The 18,788-nt window shown below is 37.3% G+C and overlaps 1 pseudogene; it reads left to right on the top strand.

The window, feature by feature from the left end:
- Positions 1 to 4,822: 4,822 nt before the first annotated feature.
- Positions 4,823 to 5,194, top strand: LOC139046533 (HIG1 domain family member 2A pseudogene; annotated as a pseudogene).
- The last annotated feature ends 13,594 nt before the right edge of the window (positions 5,195 to 18,788 follow it).

Raw genomic sequence — 18,788 nt, 5'->3', positions numbered from 1 at the left:
ATGTGGAAATACTTTTTTTACACGTGGTACTTATCTGCAAATTCAATTAGTTATAATTGTGTACCCCCCCAAACATTTGGATACCTTTCCACAATTTTCCTTTTTCTTTCTTGCCTCAACACAAGCCCTATCTTTGCAAAGATAAGAGATCCACCAACTGCTCCCTCCCTCCAAATTTCAAACTGACTTACCCACAAGAATCAGATAAGTCAGTGTCCTCAGTACCATTATCGAGCCTGGAGAGTTGTTCCTTTATTCTTTAACCACCAACAAATGCAAGAATATATCATTAGAAATGTGCTACATGGAACAGTGATATGAAAAATTTATTTCAACAAAAAGAATCCTTTGAATCTAAAAAACAGAGGAAACATGATTTGGCTCACTGGAAGACCTAATTTTTTAGAAATAATTTTAGAATTATTCTCCAGAAAACACTGTATTTCCATAGACACTTCCAAGACTGAATTTTGCAAATAGCTGTTTCTCTTTCTCTCTCTCTTTCTATCTCTGTCTGTCTGTCTTTCTCACTCTCTTTTTCTCTCTCTCTCAAGATGGATATATATAGCACTGACTCAAACAAATGACATCGGTATTGCTGGATGGAACCTTCATTGACAGGTAAGACATATCAAAGCCATCACAGACTTCTGATATCAATTTATTCAGGCCAGTGTGAAAGATGGAAAATGTACATTGTCAGAACCAAGTAACTTTGTATACTTACTGTTTTGGTTGAAATCAGGTACAATTGCTCTACAATTCATAAACTGATAGAACTCTAAAAAACTATAAGTTAATTAGTTATTTGGAACCTGGGTCCCTCTACCACCTTCTACTTGTCACATATCATGGATATCTTTTCTCCTCCTTGGACAGGATTCAAATAACTTCCTGAGATAAGGACTCCATTCAATAAATAATCAGATTTCACAAGTGTCAATATCCCCCCATCTCTTTCTATATATGTATTTACATCTCACCTTTCAGGCATGGGTCTAACATGGGTTATGGTTTTCGACTCATTTGAGTCACAGCTAAAGGATTAGAAATGCACATAGTAAGACGTTACATGTTTCTCTAGACTTATTTTTAAATGAGAATTAGCTACAATTTTTCAATAACTTGTAATCTACTTGTCCTAAAAAATAATACTTTAATCAGTTACTTGAAACTGATATTTAATTTTTCCCTAGAAATGAGACTTTATATATTTGTAATGAAGATCTGAGTCCTAGGAAAAACAACTTAGTGAATCAAGTTCACGTACATTTCTTTACTCCTGAACCCCTTCAGAATTACTTCTCCTTGCTTCAAATAGGTTTTCCTGCTCTCTGGGACCACTTTAGCAGAGTCTTATAGATGGGCAATCTGACAGCATTCTAAGGGTTTTTGCTGCTAATAAGGGTGACAAAAGGGGTAAGAAGCAACCCTCTTACGACCTATTTCTCTTTTATCCAACTAGTGTCAAGGACACTCTGTAATGTCATGCATGCTGCTGAAAACAAACCCCCCAAATCTCAATACATCTCCCTCTCTGTATTTATATATATATATATATTTCTGTTTATATATATCTATCTTTCTATCTCACATTTCATCAGAGGTTTCATCAGCGGTTTCTGTTGTCAATTTACTCAGGACAGTGTGAAAGGATTAAAAACACACATAGTAAGGTACCACGTGACTTCCAGACTTACTTTTTTGGTTCAAATTAGTTACAATTACTCTTGACCTCATTAACTGGTTTACTCAGAAAATTCACATGTAATCAGTTATCTGGAATGCAATATCTCCTTTTCCCTAGATATAATGCTATATATGTTTGTAACAAATATTTTAGACCTACCAAAAAAGTTAATGATTCGAGATTTAAGTACAGTTCTTTACTACTGAACTTGACCCATGGTGTAACAGCCTTTTGTGGTGGAAGTTATTTCAAAATCGACTTCAATTTGCAGGTGTGCTTCTGTCTTCCGCTACCTAATTTCCTGCTTCTCAAGTCCCTCCTTCACCCTTGACTGTCCTCGATCATGGCTGTCTTTCCTGGCCCTCAGATAGGGTCAAGTCACTGCAGGCCAGAGTCAGGGACTCCCTCTATACTAGGGTGGGTTTGGGTCTGGGACACCAGCCTCACACGGCAGCAGAACTCTGGAGGATGGGGGACAGATCCCAGTCTATTAGCTCCCATCTTCTCTGCTAAGGCCTCCTCTGGCTCCCTGTCCACTGCTAACTCCTCCTTGCTCCAAATAAGTTTCTCTCCTTCCTTGCCATCTCTAGTAGAATTTCATGCACAGTAATCAAGGGTGACAAATTCTAGGATTAAAAAGACTTCCCTTATGACCTGTGCATCTTTTCTATCTCAATTTCAAGACAAAGAATATTACACGTTGAAGCTTACCATGAGAGGGCTTTAAAAATATATGAAGGGAACTCTGTATTCCCAGGTGCTCCTGAGAGTGAACATCCCAAACATCAATTTCTCTGAATGTGTGTGTGTGTGTGTGTGTGTGTGTGTGTGTGTACACATATACGGACACATATATACGGATTTATTCGTCATAGCTCACTTGGCATCGTAGAAGGTTTCAGAAGATACTGTGGTCAGTTCACTCGGTGCAGGGCTAAAGGATTAAAAACACACATAGTAAGGCACCACACGACTTCTAGACTTACTTTTTTAGTTCAAATTAGCTACAATTACTCTTGATTTTATCAACCGGTTGACTCTTAGAAAATTCACATGTAAATCAGTTGTTTGGAATCCAATATCTCCTTTTCCCTGGAAATGATACTATATATGTTTGTAATGAATATTTTAGACCCACCAAAAAAGTTAATGACTCAAGATTTAAGTACAGTTCTTTACTACTGAACTTGACCCATGGTGTAACAGCCTTTTGTGGTGGAATTTATTTCAAAATTGACTTCAATTTGCATGTGTGCATCCCTCTTCCCCTACCTAATTTCCTGCTTCTCAAGTCCCTCCTTCACACCTGACTGTCCTCGATCATGGCTGTCTTTCCTGGCCCTCAGATAGGGTCAAGTCACTGCAGGGCAGAGTCAGGGACTCCCTCTATACTAGGGTGGGTTTGGGTCTGAGACACCAGCCTCACACGGCAGCAGAACTCTGGAGGATGGGGGACAGATCCCAGTCTATTAGCTCCCATCTTCTCTGCTAAGGCCTCCTCTGGCTCCCTGTCCACTGCTAACTCCTCCTTGCTCCAAATAAGTTTCTCTCCTTCCTTGCCATCTCTAGTAGAATTTCATACACAGTAATCAAGGGTGACAAATTCTAGGATTAAAAAGACTTCCCTTATGACCTGTGCATCTTTTCTATCTCAATTTCAAGACAAAGAATATTACACGTTGAAGCTTACCATGAGAGGGCTTTAAAAATATATGAAGGGAACTCTGTATTCCCAGGTGTTCCTGAGAGTGAACATCCCAAACATCAATTTCTCTGAATGTGTGTGTGTGTGTGTGTGTGTCTACACATATACGGACACATATATACAGATTTATTCGTCATAGCTCACTTGGCATCGTAGAAGCTGTCAGAAGATACTGTGCTCAGTTCACTTGGTGCAGGGCTAAAGGATTAAAAACACACATAGTAAGGCACCACACGACTTCTAGACTTACTTTTTTAGTTCAAATTAGCTACAATTACTCTTGATTTTATCAACCGGTTGACTCTTAGAAAATTCACATGTAAATCAGTTGTTTGGAATCCAATATCTCCTTTTCCCTGGAAATGATACTATATATGTTTGTAATGAATATTTTAGACCTACCAAAAAAGTTAATGACTCAAGATTTAAGTACAGTTCTTTACTACTGAACTTGACCCATGGTGTAACAACCTTTTGTGGTGGAATTTATTTCAAAATCAACTTCAATTCTCAGCTGTGCATCCCTCTTCTCCTACCTAATTTCCTACCTCTCAAGTTCTTCCTTCACCTTTACTTTCACCTAACATGGTTGTTTTTCCTGGCCCTCAGAAAGGGTTAAGTGACTGCAGGCCTGAGTTGGGGACTCCCTCTATTGGGTGGTGGGTTTGGGTCTAGGACACCAGCCTCACATGGCAGCAGAACTCTGGAGGGTGAGGGACAGATCCCACTCTATTAGCTCCTTTCTTTGTGATGAGGGCTCCTCTGCTCTTTGTCCACTGCTACCTCCACCTTGACTTAAATTGGATTCTGTCCCCCTTTCACTCAATCTATAGAGTCTCAAAGGCAGAATGCTCCTATTTGGAGCATTCTGAAATTTTTCTAAGACTTTTGGGTGGTAGTTACTAAGAGGAAGAAGCATTCCTCTTATGACCTGTTCCTTTTTTATCCAACCAAATCCAATAAGATAAAAAGTTACCTAAAGGTGCTATGGTAAGAAGATTTAGAAACAGTGTCAAAGACACTGTACTGTCAAGGATACTCCTAAGAATGAATTTGGAAATTTATCTCTCTTTCTTTCATTGTATTTATGTTTGTGTATGTGTGTTTGTATGTCTGTGTTGATATAACTATATAAATACACATGTGTATATATAAAAAGATATATATTTATTTTTATTTATTCATTTATATCTCAAATTTCATGGGTGGCCCCCTCATAGCTTTTTGATGTTAATTCATTCAGAGCAGTGTTAAAGGACTAAAAAGTTACCTATTCAGATACCACATTTTAATTTTAGACTTGTTTGTTTTAATTCAAATAGCTGTAATTACTTTACAGCTTATGAACTGGTTGATCTTTACAAATTCACATATAGAGGAGATGGAGTTCAGCATCCCTGTTTTCTCATACTGCTGTTGCCTGGGACATGGGGGTTCCCAGCCTTATGACTTCAGAGGCACCCTTTGAACTGTCGCAGCATCTAGTCGTTGAGGGCTTTAGCCTCAGTGTCTACAGCACTCCAGAAAGCTTCAAGGAAAAGTTCCTTCTCAAGACCTGCAAGAACCCAATGGTACCCATAGGCTGCCTGGGCACGCTGGCTGCCCTCACCCATGACCTCTACTGCTTCCCTAGGGATCAGAGCCAGTGCTGCCAGCTCATGATATACAACCAGATTGCCACCCAGGGCTTCTCGCTCACAGCCACCTTGCTGGATCCAGCTTCATCAGCTATGAAGTCTCTGCCCAAGCCTGGCTTGGTCTTGAAAGCTCCGTGGAGATTATTCCCAGCCTGGGAGTAACCACTGGTCCTGCCACAGGATTTATTCCCTCATCTGCCCTGACCAGTCCCTGTGTCAATGGAGGAGCAAGTGGCCAATTGTGTAATCGACAGATTTTTTTTCAGGAATCTCAGATTCTGTTCACTTCGGGTGTCGCATACTTCTACTTGTGCCACACCCTCTTCACCCCCTACTTAATAAACTCTGATCCACTTGTAAAAAAAAATTCATGTATATATAACTAAATCTAGTATGTTAGTTTTTATTAGAAATGAGGCTTTATATAAGGTAGTAATGAAAATTTTAGCCTGTAAATAATTAATGCATCAAGATACAAGCAAAGTTCTTTACAATTACCCTAATCCTAGTGTGTAACAGCCTTTTGTGGTAGAATTTATTTCAAATTCCACTTCAGTTTGTAGGTACCCATCCCTCTTCTCACGTTTAATTCCCAATTCTTAAGCCCCTCCATCACTTTCTTGCTTTCACCATCATAGATATCTTTTCTGACCCTCAGGGTCAAGCAACTGCAGGCTAAGGTAGGGGCGGGGGGCTCCTTCCAATATGACAGTGAGTATGGGCACTAGCCTCACACCGTGGCAAAACTCTGGAGGGTCATTGACACATCCAGGCTCTATTAGCTCCATCCTTTTCTGTTGAGGGCTCCACTGTTCTCTGTCCACTGCTACCTTGTCTCCTTGCTCCAAATGAGATTCTGTGCTCTCTTGGTCCACTCTAGTAGAGTCTCACATGTGGGCAATCTGATAGTTTCTTAAGAGTTTTGGCTGCTACTAATTAAGGGTGACAAAACACACTTAGGGGAAGAAGCATCCCTTTTATAACTTGTTCCTTTTTTATCCAAATGGGTCCAAAAAGGTAAAGAGTTACCTACAGATGCTACCGTGAGATGACTCCAAAAGAGTGTCAAAGACACTCTGTATTGTTATCCACTGACACCCTGCTATCATTCTCCTTGTTTCCAAATAGAAATCTCTCTTCACTTTGTGTGTGTATCTTTACAGATATATCTATAATCTCACCTTTTGCTGGAGACTTCCTCAGTGGTTACTGATGTCAATTTATTCCAATCAGAACTAAAGGATTAAAATGTACATGATCAAACACTGTGTGACTTCATAGACTCACTTTTCTCATTCAAATTAGCTACAATTTCTCTATAACTTACAAAATGGTTGAACCCTGTAAGTTCACATGTAATTTGGTTATTTGGAAAATATTTCATCTTTCCCTAGAATTGAGGCTTCATATGATGGTAATAAAATTCTTGGGCCTGTAAAAGAATCCTTAATGGATCAAGATTTAAAAACATTTCTTTACTACTAAACTTAACCCCAATGTGTAATTGCCTTTTGTGATTACATTTACTTCAAATTCAGCTATAGTTTGTAGGTAGGAATCCCTCTTATCCCATCTAATTTTCTGATTTCAATTCCCTCCACCACCTCCTTACTCTTCATGTTTCATGGATGTCTTTCCTTCTCCTCAGATAGGGTTAAGTAACTGTCTGCCTGAGGCAGGGGCTACCTTCAGTATGATGGTTGGTTTGGGTTTGGGATACCAGCCTCCCATTGTGGCAGAGCTCTGGAGGGTAAGGGACAGATCTCAAGTCTATTATCTCTTTTAGTTTCTGCTGAGGGCTCCTCTGCTCCCTGTCCACCGCTACTACCTTTGTGCTTCCAAATAGTGTTTTCTCCCTTGACCCACACTAGCAGAAAGTTATACACAGGTACTCTAATAGTTCCCTAAGGATTTTGACTAGTAATCCCTAAAGTTCACGAACACACAAATAGTAAGTGTTCTCTCTCTTTTGACCTGGTCCTTCTTGATCCAAAAAAGAAAAAAGTTATATATAGAAGCTGACAGGCTATCACGGACATTCTGTATTGTCACCAATGCTCCCAAATGGTTTTCCCACTCAGATGACAGAAAATCAACTCACCTATTGTTGATGTTCTGGCGAGAGGACTCTGAAAAGGCTACTAAAGCATTCTTATTTCTGTCAAAGAACAAAAAGAATATGCAAAAAATAAAGCCAGACAATGAGGAAGGAAATAATACCAGGAAATGATTCCTTTTTTCAAGAGGAAATCATTCCTCTTTCCTGACAGGAATTTCAGGCACAAAAAGTCACACATGACAAATTTGAAGGAATGTGACAGGAACTGAAGGGGTTACCACAGTGGCACCTGTAAGCAAGCCTCTTGGGGGAGGGGCTGTGTGTGCATGTGCATGTGTGTGTGTGCCTATGTGTATTTATTGGAAACAGAAGGAAGCAAGCAAGGGAGAAGCAGCAATCATGATTAAATGTTCTTCCTTCCTTCCTTCCCATTTTCTCTACCATTCTGGTCATCATTGAATAAATTTGGGAAGAGGGAGACACAGAGAGAAAGAGAGAGACACAAGAGTGTAGGAATGAGGTGGTGGATCCAGGTAAGTTGATGAGATGATACAAAGACAATGGAAAGAAAATGCCAGAACAATGAGAATTTCAATGGCAAGGGCTAATCCCTGGTTGCCATTTGGTAGGGCAGAAACAAGTAGCTAGATTAGGATCTGCCTAAATTACGTTTTCAAGATTTTATGAATTGGAAGTAGAGCACATGATCTGAATGATTTTTCGTCTTGCACATTTTTTTAAGTAGACTTTTTTTAAAAATAAGTTTAGGTTTACAGAAAAATTAAGCAGAAAGTACAGAGAGTTTCCATATACCCCCCTTCTCCCTCACAGCTTCTCCTATCACTAATATCTTGCATTCATCTGGTATATTTGTTATAACTGATGAATCAGTATTTACACATTATTGTTAACTAACATCCATAGTTGACATTGGTGTTCATTCTTCGTGTTGAACAAGTCTATTGGTTTTTCCAAATGCATAATGTCATGTATCCATCATAACAGCATCATACTGAATAACTGTACTGCCCTAAAAATCCCCTGTACTCTACATATTCATCCCTTTGCCCCCCACTCCAATTCCTAGAAACCACTGATCTTTTCACTGTCTCTATAGTTTTACCTTTTCCACAGTGTCATATAGTTGGAATCATAAAGTATATCGCCTTAGCAGACTGCCTCCTTTCACTTAGTACTTATGCAAGGATTTAAGGTTCCTCTATTTCCTTTTGTGGCTTGATAGATTCTTTTACTTTTTTTAAATTGCTTGCTGAATAATTTTCCATTGTATATAGGCATTACAGGTTATCTATTCTTCTGTGATGTCTTTGTTGCTTCCGATTTTTGGCAATTATGAATAAAGCTGCTATCAAATTTGGGTGGAGGTTTTTGTGTAGGTATAACTTTTCAACTCATTTCGGGGTTGAAACTCATTAGGAGCACAATTGCTGAATCATCTGATAAGACTATGTTTTGCTTTGTAAGAAATTGCCAAAATGTCTTCCAAAGTGGCTATACTATTTTGCATTTTCACCAACAGTGAATGAGAATTCCTGTTGCTCCTTATCCTTGACAGCATTTGGTGTTTTCAATATTCAGATCTTGACCATTCTAATAGGTGGATAGTAGTATCTTCTTGTTGTCTTAATTTGCAATTCCTGAGTGACATATGATGTTGAGCATCTTCTCATAAGCTTATTTGGCATTTGTATATCTTCTTTGGTGAGGTATCTGTTCAGATCTTTTGTCCATTTTTTGAGTACTTTTGTTTTCTGATTGTTGATTTTTAAGAGTTCTTTGTATACCTTCAATAAAAGCCCTTTACCAGATACATCTTTTGCAAATAATTTCTTCTAGTCTGTGGCTGACTTGTCTTCTCATTCTCTTGATAGTGTCTTTCACAGAGCAGAAGTTTTAAATTTTAATGAAATCCAAGTTGTCTGTATTTTCTTTCATGATTTTATTTTTGGTGTTATATATAAAATCATTGCTGTATCAAAGGCCATCTGTTTTCTTCCTGTGTTATCTTCTAGGAGTTTTATGGTTTTGCATTTTATATTTACGTCCGTGATCCATTTTGAGTTAAGTTTTGTTAAGTGTGTAAGGTCTGTGCCTAGATTTTTTTTTTTCTTGCACATAGATGTCCAGTTCTTCCAGCAACATTTGTTGAAAAGACCATCCTTTCTCCACTGGATTGAGTGCCTTTGCTCCTTTATCAAAGACAAGATGTCTATATTTGTGTGGGCCTATTTCTGGGCTCTCTATTCTGTTCCTTTGATCTACTTGTATATTCTCTCACCCATACCACTCTACCTTGATTACTGTAGCTTTATAGAAAGACTTAAGTCAGGTATTGTCAGTCCTCTGACTTTGCTATTCTTCTTCAATATTGTGTTGGCTATTCTGGGTCTTTTGCCTTTTCACATAAACTTTAGAATTAGTTTGTCAATATTGAAAAAACGACTTTTCAGGATTTTGATTCAGATTGCACTCAACTACAAGTTGAAGGAATTGACATCTTAACAATATTGAGTCTTCCTATCCATGAACATGGAACATCTTCCCATCTATTTGGATCTTCTTTGATTTCATTAATCAGTTATGTAGTTTTCCTCATATAGATTTTATACATTATTTTGTTAGATTTGTACCTAAGTATTTCAATTTTTTGGTGCTAATGTAAATGGTGGTGTGCTTGTTTCAAATTCCAATTATTCATTGCTGGTATAAAGGAAAGCAATCAACTTTTGTATATTAACCTTGTTCTTGAAACTCTGCTATAATTTCTTATTATTCCAGAAGGTTCTTTGTAAATTATTTTCAATTTTCTACAGAGATAATCATGTCACATGTGAACAAAGACAGTTTTATTTCTTCTGTTCCAATCTGCATACTTTTGTTTCCTTCTTACTGCATTAGTTAGGACTTACAGTATGATGTTGAAAAGGAGTGGTGAAGGGGGATATCCTTGCCTTGTACCTGATCTTATCAAGTTTCTCACCATCAAGTATGATGGTACCTGTGGATTTTTTTTTAACTTACTAATCCCTTTTTAAATTTTTTTATTTTTATTTTATTGAGGTCATAATAGTTTATAACATTGTGAAATTTCAGTTTTACATTTTTCTTTGTCAGTCACCATATATTTGTGACCCTTTGCCCTTTATGTCCATCCCCAAGTTCCTTCCCCTCTGGTAACCACTAATCTGTTTTCTTTGTCCATGTGTTTGTTTATCTTCCACATATGAGTGAAATCATACACTGTTCGTCTTTATCTGTCTGCCTTATTTTGCTTAACATAATACCCTCAAGGTCTATCCGCATTGTTGCAAATGGGATGATTTTGTCTTTTTTTATGGTCGAGTAGTTTTCCATTGTATATATATATACACACACACACACACACACACACATATATATATACAATGTATATATACACATATATATATATATATATAATGTATATATACCACATCTTCTTTATCATCAGTTGACAGGCACTTGGGTTGCTTCCACATTTGGCTATTTTGAATAATGCTGCAATGAACATAGGGGTGCATAAGTCTCTTTGAATTGTTGATTTCAAGTTCTTTGGATAAATACCCAGTAGCAGGATAGCTGGGTCATATGGTATATATATTTTTAATCTTTTGAGAAATCTCCATACTGTTTTCCATAGTGGCTAGACCAGTTTGCATTCCTACCAGCAGTGTATGGGGGTTCCCTTTTCTCCACATTGTCTTCCATTTGTTATTTTTTGTCTTGTTAATTATAGCCATTCTTACAGGTGTAAGGTAATATCTCATTGTAGTTTTGATTTGTATTTCTCTAATGATTAGTGATGTTGAATATCTCTTTATGTGCCTGCTGGCCATCTGTATATCTTCTTTGGAAAAATGTCTGTTTATATCCTCTGCCCATTTTTTGATCAGGTTGTTTGCTTTTTTGTTGTTGACTTGTAGGCGTTATTTATATATTTTGGAGTTAAACCCTTGTCGCATATATGATTTGTAAATATCTTCTCTCAGTTGGTGGGCTGCCCTTTCATTTTGTTCCTGGTTTCCTTTGTCTTGCAGAAGCTCTTTAGTCTGATGAAGTCCCATTTGGTTATTTTTTCTTTTGTTTCCCTTGCCCAAGTAGACTGGTATTCAAAAAGATCCTTCTAAGACTGATGTCAAAGAGTGCACTGCCTATGTTTTCTTCTAGGAGTTTTATGGTTTCACATCTTACCTTCAAGTCTTTAATCCATTTTGAGTTAATTTTTGTGTATGCTGTAAGATAAGGGTCTACTTTCATTCTTTTCATGTGGCTGTCCAGTTTCCCCAACACCATTTATTGAAGAGACTTTCCTTTCTCCATTGTATGTTCTTAGCTCCTCTGTCAAAGATTAGCTGTCCATAGATGTGCGGTTTTATTTCTGGGCTTTCAATTCTGCTCCACTGATCTGTGTGTCTGTTTTTGTACCAGTACCATGCTGTTTTGATTACTATAGCTTTGTAGTATGCTTTGAAGTCAGGGATTGTGATGCCTACAGCTTTGTTCTTTTTTCTCAGGGTTGCTTTAGCTATTCAGGGTCTTTTCTTGCTCATTATGAATTTTGGGACTCTTTGTTCTCTTTTCATGAAGAACATCATTGGGATTCTGATTTGGATTGCACTGAATCTGTAGATTGCGTTAGGTACTGTGGACATTTTAACTATGTTTATTTTTCTAATCCATATGCATGGAATCTCTTTCCACTTCTTTATGACATCATCAATTTCTTCCAATAATGTCTTACAGTTTTCCTTGGTTAAATTTATTCCTACATAATTTATTCTTTTTATTGTGGTTACAAATGGGATTGCATTCTGGAGTTCTCCTTCTGTTAGTTCATCATTAGAGTATAGAAATGCAACTGATTTTTGTAAGTTGATTTTGTACCCTGCAACTTTGCTGTAGTTGTTTATTATTTCTAACAGTTTTCTGATGGATTCTTTAGAGTTTTTGATATATAAAATCATATTATCTGCAAACAGCAGGTGTTTCACTTCCTCATTGGCAATTTGGATACATTTTATTTCTTTTTCTTGCTTAATTGCCCTGGCCAAAAACTCCAGTACTATGCTGAATAAGAGTGGTGAGAGTGGGCACCCTTGTCTTCTTCCTGTTCTCAGAGGGAGGGCTTTCAGTTTTTCCCCATTGAGTATAATGTTGGCTGTGGGTTTGTCATATATGGCCTTTATCATGTTGAAGCACTTTCCTTCTATACCCATTTTATTGAGAGTTTTTATCATAATTGGATGTTGGATATTGTCAAATGCTTTCTCTATGTCTATTGAGATGATCATGTGATTTTTATTCCTCATTTTGTTAATGTGGTGCATCACATTGCTTGATTTGCAGATGTTGAACCCTCCCTGTGTCCCTGCTATAAATCCCACTTGATCATGGTGTATGATCCTTTTAATGTATTGCTGTATTTGGGCTGCCAATATTTTGTTGAGGATTTTTGCATCTATGGCCATCAGCGATATTGCCCTGTAATTTTCCTTCTTTGTGTTGTTCTTTTCTGGGTTTGAGATCAGGGTGATGTTGGCCTTACAAAATGTGTTAGGAAGTGTTCTATCTTCTTCAATTTTTTGGAATAGTTTGAGAGGGGTAGGTATTAAATCTTCTTTGAATGTTTGGTAGAATTCTCCAGAGAAGCCACCTGGTCCTAGACTTTTATTTTGGGGTCGGTTTTTGATTACTGTTTCAATCTCTTTACTTGTGATTGGTCTATTCAGATCATCTATTTCTTCTTGATTCAGTTTTTAGAGGTTGCATACGCCTAAGAATTTGTCCATTTCTTCTAGATTGTCCAATTTGTTGGCATATACTTTTTCATAGTATTTTCTTACAACCCTTTGTATTTCTGCGGTATCCGTTGTTAATTTCTCCTGTTTAATTTCTAATTTTATTCATTTGAGTCTTCTTTTTTTCTTAGTGAGTCTGGCTAAGGGTTTGTCAATTTTGTTTATCTTTTTAAAGAACCAGCTCTTAGTTTCATTGACCCTTTCTACAGTATTTTTTTTTAATTTCAATTTCATTTATTTCCACTCTACTTTTTATTATTTCCCTCATTCTGCTGACTTTGGGCTTTGTTTGTTCTTCTTTTTCTAATTCTGTTAGGTGTAGTTTAAGATTGCTTATTTGAGATTTTTCTTGTTTGTTAAGGTGGGCCTGTATTGCTATGAATTTCCCTCTGAGGACTGCTTTTGCTGTATCCCATATGAGTTGGTATTGGTGTATTTTCATTTTCATTTGTTGCTAGATTTTTTTGATTTCTCCTTTAATTTCTTCAATGATCCATTGGTTGTTCAGTAGTATGTTGTGTAGTCTCCACTTATTTGACACTTTCCCAGCTTTTTTCTTGTAGTTGAATTCCAGTTTCATAGCACTATGGTCAGAAAAGATGCTTGACATGATTTCAGTCTTCTTAAATTTATTGAGGCTTGCCTTGTTTTCAAACATATGGTCTATTTTTGAGAATGTTCCATGTGCACTGGAGAAGAATGTGTATTTTGTTGGTTTTGGATGGAGTGTTCCGTATATACCTATTAAGTCCCTCTGGTCTCGTTTTTCATTTAATTCCACTACTTCCTTGTTGACTTTCTCTCTGGATGATCTATCCACTGATGTAAGTGGAGTGTTAAGGTCCCCTACTATTATTGTGTTGCTGTTGATATCTCCTTTTAGGTTTGTTAATAGTTGCTTTATGCACTTCGGTGTTCCCATGTTAGGTGCATATATATTTACAAGAGTTATATCTTCTTGGTGGAGTGTCCCTTTTATCATTATATACTGCCCCTCTTTGTCTCTCATTGCCTTTTTTTATCTTAAAGTCTACTTTGTCTGATACAAGTATGGCAACATCTGCTTTCTTTTGTTTGCCATTAGCTTGGAGTATCATCCTCCATCCCTTCACTCTGAGCCTGTGTTTATCTTTAGAAGTGAGATGTGTTTCCTGGAGGCAGCATATTGTTGGGTCTTGGTTTTCAATCCATCCAGCCACTCTGTGTCTTTTGAGTGGACAATTCAATCCATTTACACTTAGAGCAATTATTGATATATGAAGTCTTAATGCTGCCATTTTATCACTTGTTTTCCAGTTGTTCTTTATTTTCCTTGTTTCTTCTCCCATTTATTCAGACCTGCAATTCAGTTTGGTGGTTCTCTAGGATCGTTTTCTCACTGTTTATCATTTCTGTCTCTGTTCTGATTTTTTGTTTAGTGGTTACTGTGAAGTTAGTATAAAAGATCTTGTAGTGAGACAGTCTATTTTCTGATAGCTCTTATTTCTTTAGTCTAAGCAAGCTCTATCCCTTTATTCTTCCCCATCTAAGTTATTGTTGTCACACTTTATTCCGTATTGTGTTGTGAGTTTGTGGGTAAAACAAAGTGATTATAGTTATTTTTGATGTTTTCCTTCCCTTTATCTTGAACATTATAATTATTTACGAACCTGTTCTGATACCTGCAATTTTCTGATTTTATCTGCCTATTTATCTCCTTGCTCAAGCCTTTGTAAACTTTTCTCTTTTTTTGAGGTATGAGGGCCTTCCTGATCATTTCTTGTAGGGAGGGGGTCTTGTGGCAATGAACTCTCTTAGCTTTTGTTTCTGGGAAAGTTTTGACTTCTCCATCATATCTGAAGGATATTTTCACTGGGTAGAGTATTCTTGGCTGAAAGTTTTTGTCTTTCAGAATTTTGAATGTATCATTCCACTCTCTCCCAGCCTGTAAGGTTTCTGCTGAAAGCTTGATAGGGGTTCCCTTGTAGGTTATTATCTTCTGCCTTGCTGCCCTTAATATATTTTTTTGTCATTGTTTTTTGCCAGTTCTACTGATATATGCCTTGAAGAAGGTCTTTTTACACTGATGTAATTAGGAGTCCGATTGGCTCCTTTTACTTGTAATTCCAGCTCCTTCCCCAGGTTTGGGAAGTTCTTAGCTATTATTCCTTTGAACAAGCTCTCTGCTCCTTTCTCCTTCTCTTCTCCCTCTGGAATACCTATAATCCTTATGTTGCATTTCCTAATTGAGTCAGATATTTCTTGGAGAACTTTTTCATTTCTTTTCAGTCTTAGTTCTCTCTCCTCCATCTGAAGCATTTCTATATTTCTGTCCTTTAAATTACTAATTCTGTCCTCCATAATATCAGCTCTGTTATTTAAGGACTCCAGATTTTTCTTTCATTCTTTGTGTTTTACATCTTCAACATTTCTGATTTTTTTTTATACTTTCAATCTGATTTGTGAAGAAATCCCTCTGTTCATTAATTTTATTCCTGATTTCATTGAGCTATCTTTCTGAGTTTTCCTGTAATTTGTTGAGCTTCTCTATGATAGCCATTTTTACTTCTCTGTCATTTAGCTTGTCCATTTCTGTGCCTTCAGGATTGATTTCTGGGCGCTTGTCATTTCCCTTCTGGTCTAGAGTGTTAATATACCTCTTCATCCTATTTGGTGAGGTAGGTGTGTGCTTTTGCATAGTGTAGCTTCCACCTGCTGCCACTAGGGGTGGGCAGGAGCTGAGTATTCTGAGCCCATCTCAATCCTTGGCAGCTGTGCCTGTCCTTTAGATGCTATGCTGACAGGGCCTGTCTGCATTTGCTCACTGGCCACCTCTGCTTTATACATGTATACGCAGGCACTCTTGTGGGAGTCCCTTTCTCTGGCCCACTGTCTGAGCTGGAGTGACAGATAGGGGAAGGGTCACTTTCTTTTGTGTGCGCAATCGTGGGGTGCTCTCCTTCTGCACTCGCTGTCTCCCTTCCTGGGCTGCTCAGCTTAGTGAAGATGTCCTTGTTATTCCTTAGCCTCCTTGGTGTGGAGCTTTCCCATGGGCTGGGAGGACACTCCAAGGGCAAAGGCATTCCCATGGAGTTCTGTCCCCTCCCCCCTCTCTTTTCAGAGCTGCATGCAGTCCCATGCCCTAGATCATTTCTGTTTGGGGAGAGAGAGGCGATCCCCTTACCTCCTTCTGCTACCCCCCAGGGGGTCCAGCACTTCCAATTTCAGACGTATGGCTACATAGATCTCTCAGACATCTATTGTGTTGTATGAATTGAATGTCTTCTGTTGGTTTATGAGTGTCCTTTTCATGGTATCTTGGGGAGGGAGAGTCTAAGGGAAGAGCTCACTCCACCGTGATATGCTGTCAATCCTCCTAGCTGTAGGCCTTTTGTAGATGTTTTTTCATCAAGTTAAGGAAGTTCCTCCCTATTCCTAGTTTGCTGGGAGTTTTTATCACGAATGAGTGTTGGAGTTTGTCATATGCTTATTCTGCATCAATTGATATGATGTAATTTTTCTCCTTTGACCTTTTGATATGATGGATTACATTAATTTTCAAATTTTGAGCCAGCCTTGCTTACTTGGGATAAATCTCACTTGATCTCAGTGCACAATTGTTTATATACATTGTAGGACTCAATTTTCTTGAGAGTTTTTACGTTTATGTTCATGAGAGATACAGGTCTGTAGTTCTCTTTTCTTGTAATTTCTTTGTCTGATTTTAGTATTAGGGTAATGCTAGCCTCATAGAATGAATAAGGAAGTGTTCCCTGTTCTTTTATTTTCTGCAACAGATTTTAGAGAACTGATATCACTTCTTCCTTACGTGTTTGGTGGAATTGACAAGTGAAATCATCTAGGCATATTATCTGTTTTGGAAGGTTTTCAATTATTGATTTAATTTCTTTAACAGACGTGGGTCTATTCAGACTATCTATTCCTCCTTGTGAGTTTTGGTAGTGTCTTTTAAAGAATTCCTCAATTTCATATAAGCTATAAAATTTGTGGGCTTATGGAGTTGTTCACATTATTCCTGTATTATCCCTTTAATGTCCATACGATCAATCATGATAATCCCTCTTTCATTTCTGATATTAGTAATTTGTAACTTCTCTCTTTTGTTCCTGGTTATCTCTCCAGAGAGATATTAATTTTATTGATATTTTCAAAGAAACAGCTTTTGGGTTTGTTGATTTTCTCTATTGTTTTCTTGCTTTCAATTTCATGGATTTCTGCTCTAATTTTTATTATTTCTTTTCTTCTATTTTTTTAAAGTTTATATTGCTCTTCTTTCCCTAGCTTCCTAAATTGGAAGCTTAGATTATTGATTTTAATAATATTATTAAATGTATTCTAACGTATGCATTAGAATCTAATGTATTCATCTCTTCTAATGTATGCATTCAATGCTATAAATTTTCCTCTAAGCACTGGTTTTGCTGCATCCCACAAGTTTTGATTGGTTGTTTTTTCATTTTCATTTAGTTCAAAATATTTTAAAATTTCTCTGAGACTTCTACTTTGACTAATGTGTTATTGAGAAGTGTGCTGTTTAATCTCCCAGAATTTTGTGATTTTCAAGCTATCTTTCTCTTACTGACTTCTAATTTAATTCCACTGTGGTCTGACAGCATACTTTGAATGATCCCTATTTCTTTAAATTTGTTAAGATGTGTGTTATGGACCAGTACGTGATCTATCTTGGTGAATCTTCCATGTGAGCTTGAGAAAAATGTGTATTCTGCTCTTGTTAAATGAAGTATTCTGTAAGTATCAATTAGATCCAATTGACTGAAGGTGATGTTCAGTACCACTATACCCTTACTGACTTTTTGCCTGCTGGATTTATCAAATACTGATAGAGGAGTGTTAAAATCTCCAACTATAATAGTGGCTTTGTCTATTTCTCTTTGCGGTTCTATCAGTTTTTGCCTCACATATTTTGATGTTCTGTTGTCAGGTGCATACACATTAGAACTGCTACGTCTTCCTAGAGAATTAACTCTGTTATCATCATTTAATGTCCCTCTTAATCCCCAATAATTTTGCTTGCTCTGAAGTCTGTTATGTCTGAAGTTAAAATAGCTATTCCCACTGTCTTTTAATTATGTTATCATGGCATATTTTTCTCCATTCTTTTACTTCTAATCTACCTTGGTCTTTACATTTAAAGTTGGTTTCTTACAGATAACATATAGTTGGGTCTTGTTTTGTTATCAAAGAAATTAGTCTCTGTCTTTTAATTGGTATGTTTAGCCCAGTCATACTTCAAGTTTTAGACTATTGATATAGTTGGATTAGTAGAATTATTTTTGCTTTTCTCAAGTTCATTTTTAAAAAGATATTTGGGGGCCAGCCAGATGGTGCAGTGGTTAAGTTCACACATTCCACTTCAGTAGCCCGGGGTTTGCCAGTTTGGACCCTGGGTGAGGACCTATGCACTGCTTGTCAAGCCATGCTGTGGCAGGCATCCCACATGTAAACTAGAGGAAGATGGGAACGGATGTTAGCTTAGGGCCAGTCTTCCTCAGCAAAAAAGAGGAGGATTGGTGGCAGGTGTTACCACAGGGCTAAACTTCCTCAAAATAAAAAAAAGATATTTGGCTATATCACTGAAAATCAAGACTCTCCTTCACCCAAACCACTGAATTAGGTAATTTAATCACTCTATAATTTAATTTCCTCATCTATGAAATGAAACACATTCAAAATGCACTTTCCATCTGTCAACTTCATAAAATCATGATGAATATTCACCATTTCACAAATATTATTTGCTTTTAGACAACCTGCCCTCTTCACTGGGGTTATGCAAAAACATCAGTATGTGACAACAATATAACCTGAGTATTCTCTCTCTTTTTTTTTTTGCAGAGGA

This window comes from Equus asinus, chromosome 11, assembly GCF_041296235.1.
Source record: "Equus asinus isolate D_3611 breed Donkey chromosome 11, EquAss-T2T_v2, whole genome shotgun sequence".
Taxonomy (NCBI): Eukaryota; Metazoa; Chordata; class Mammalia; order Perissodactyla; family Equidae; genus Equus; species Equus asinus.
This window is presented reverse-complemented; position numbering and strand designations above follow the sequence as displayed.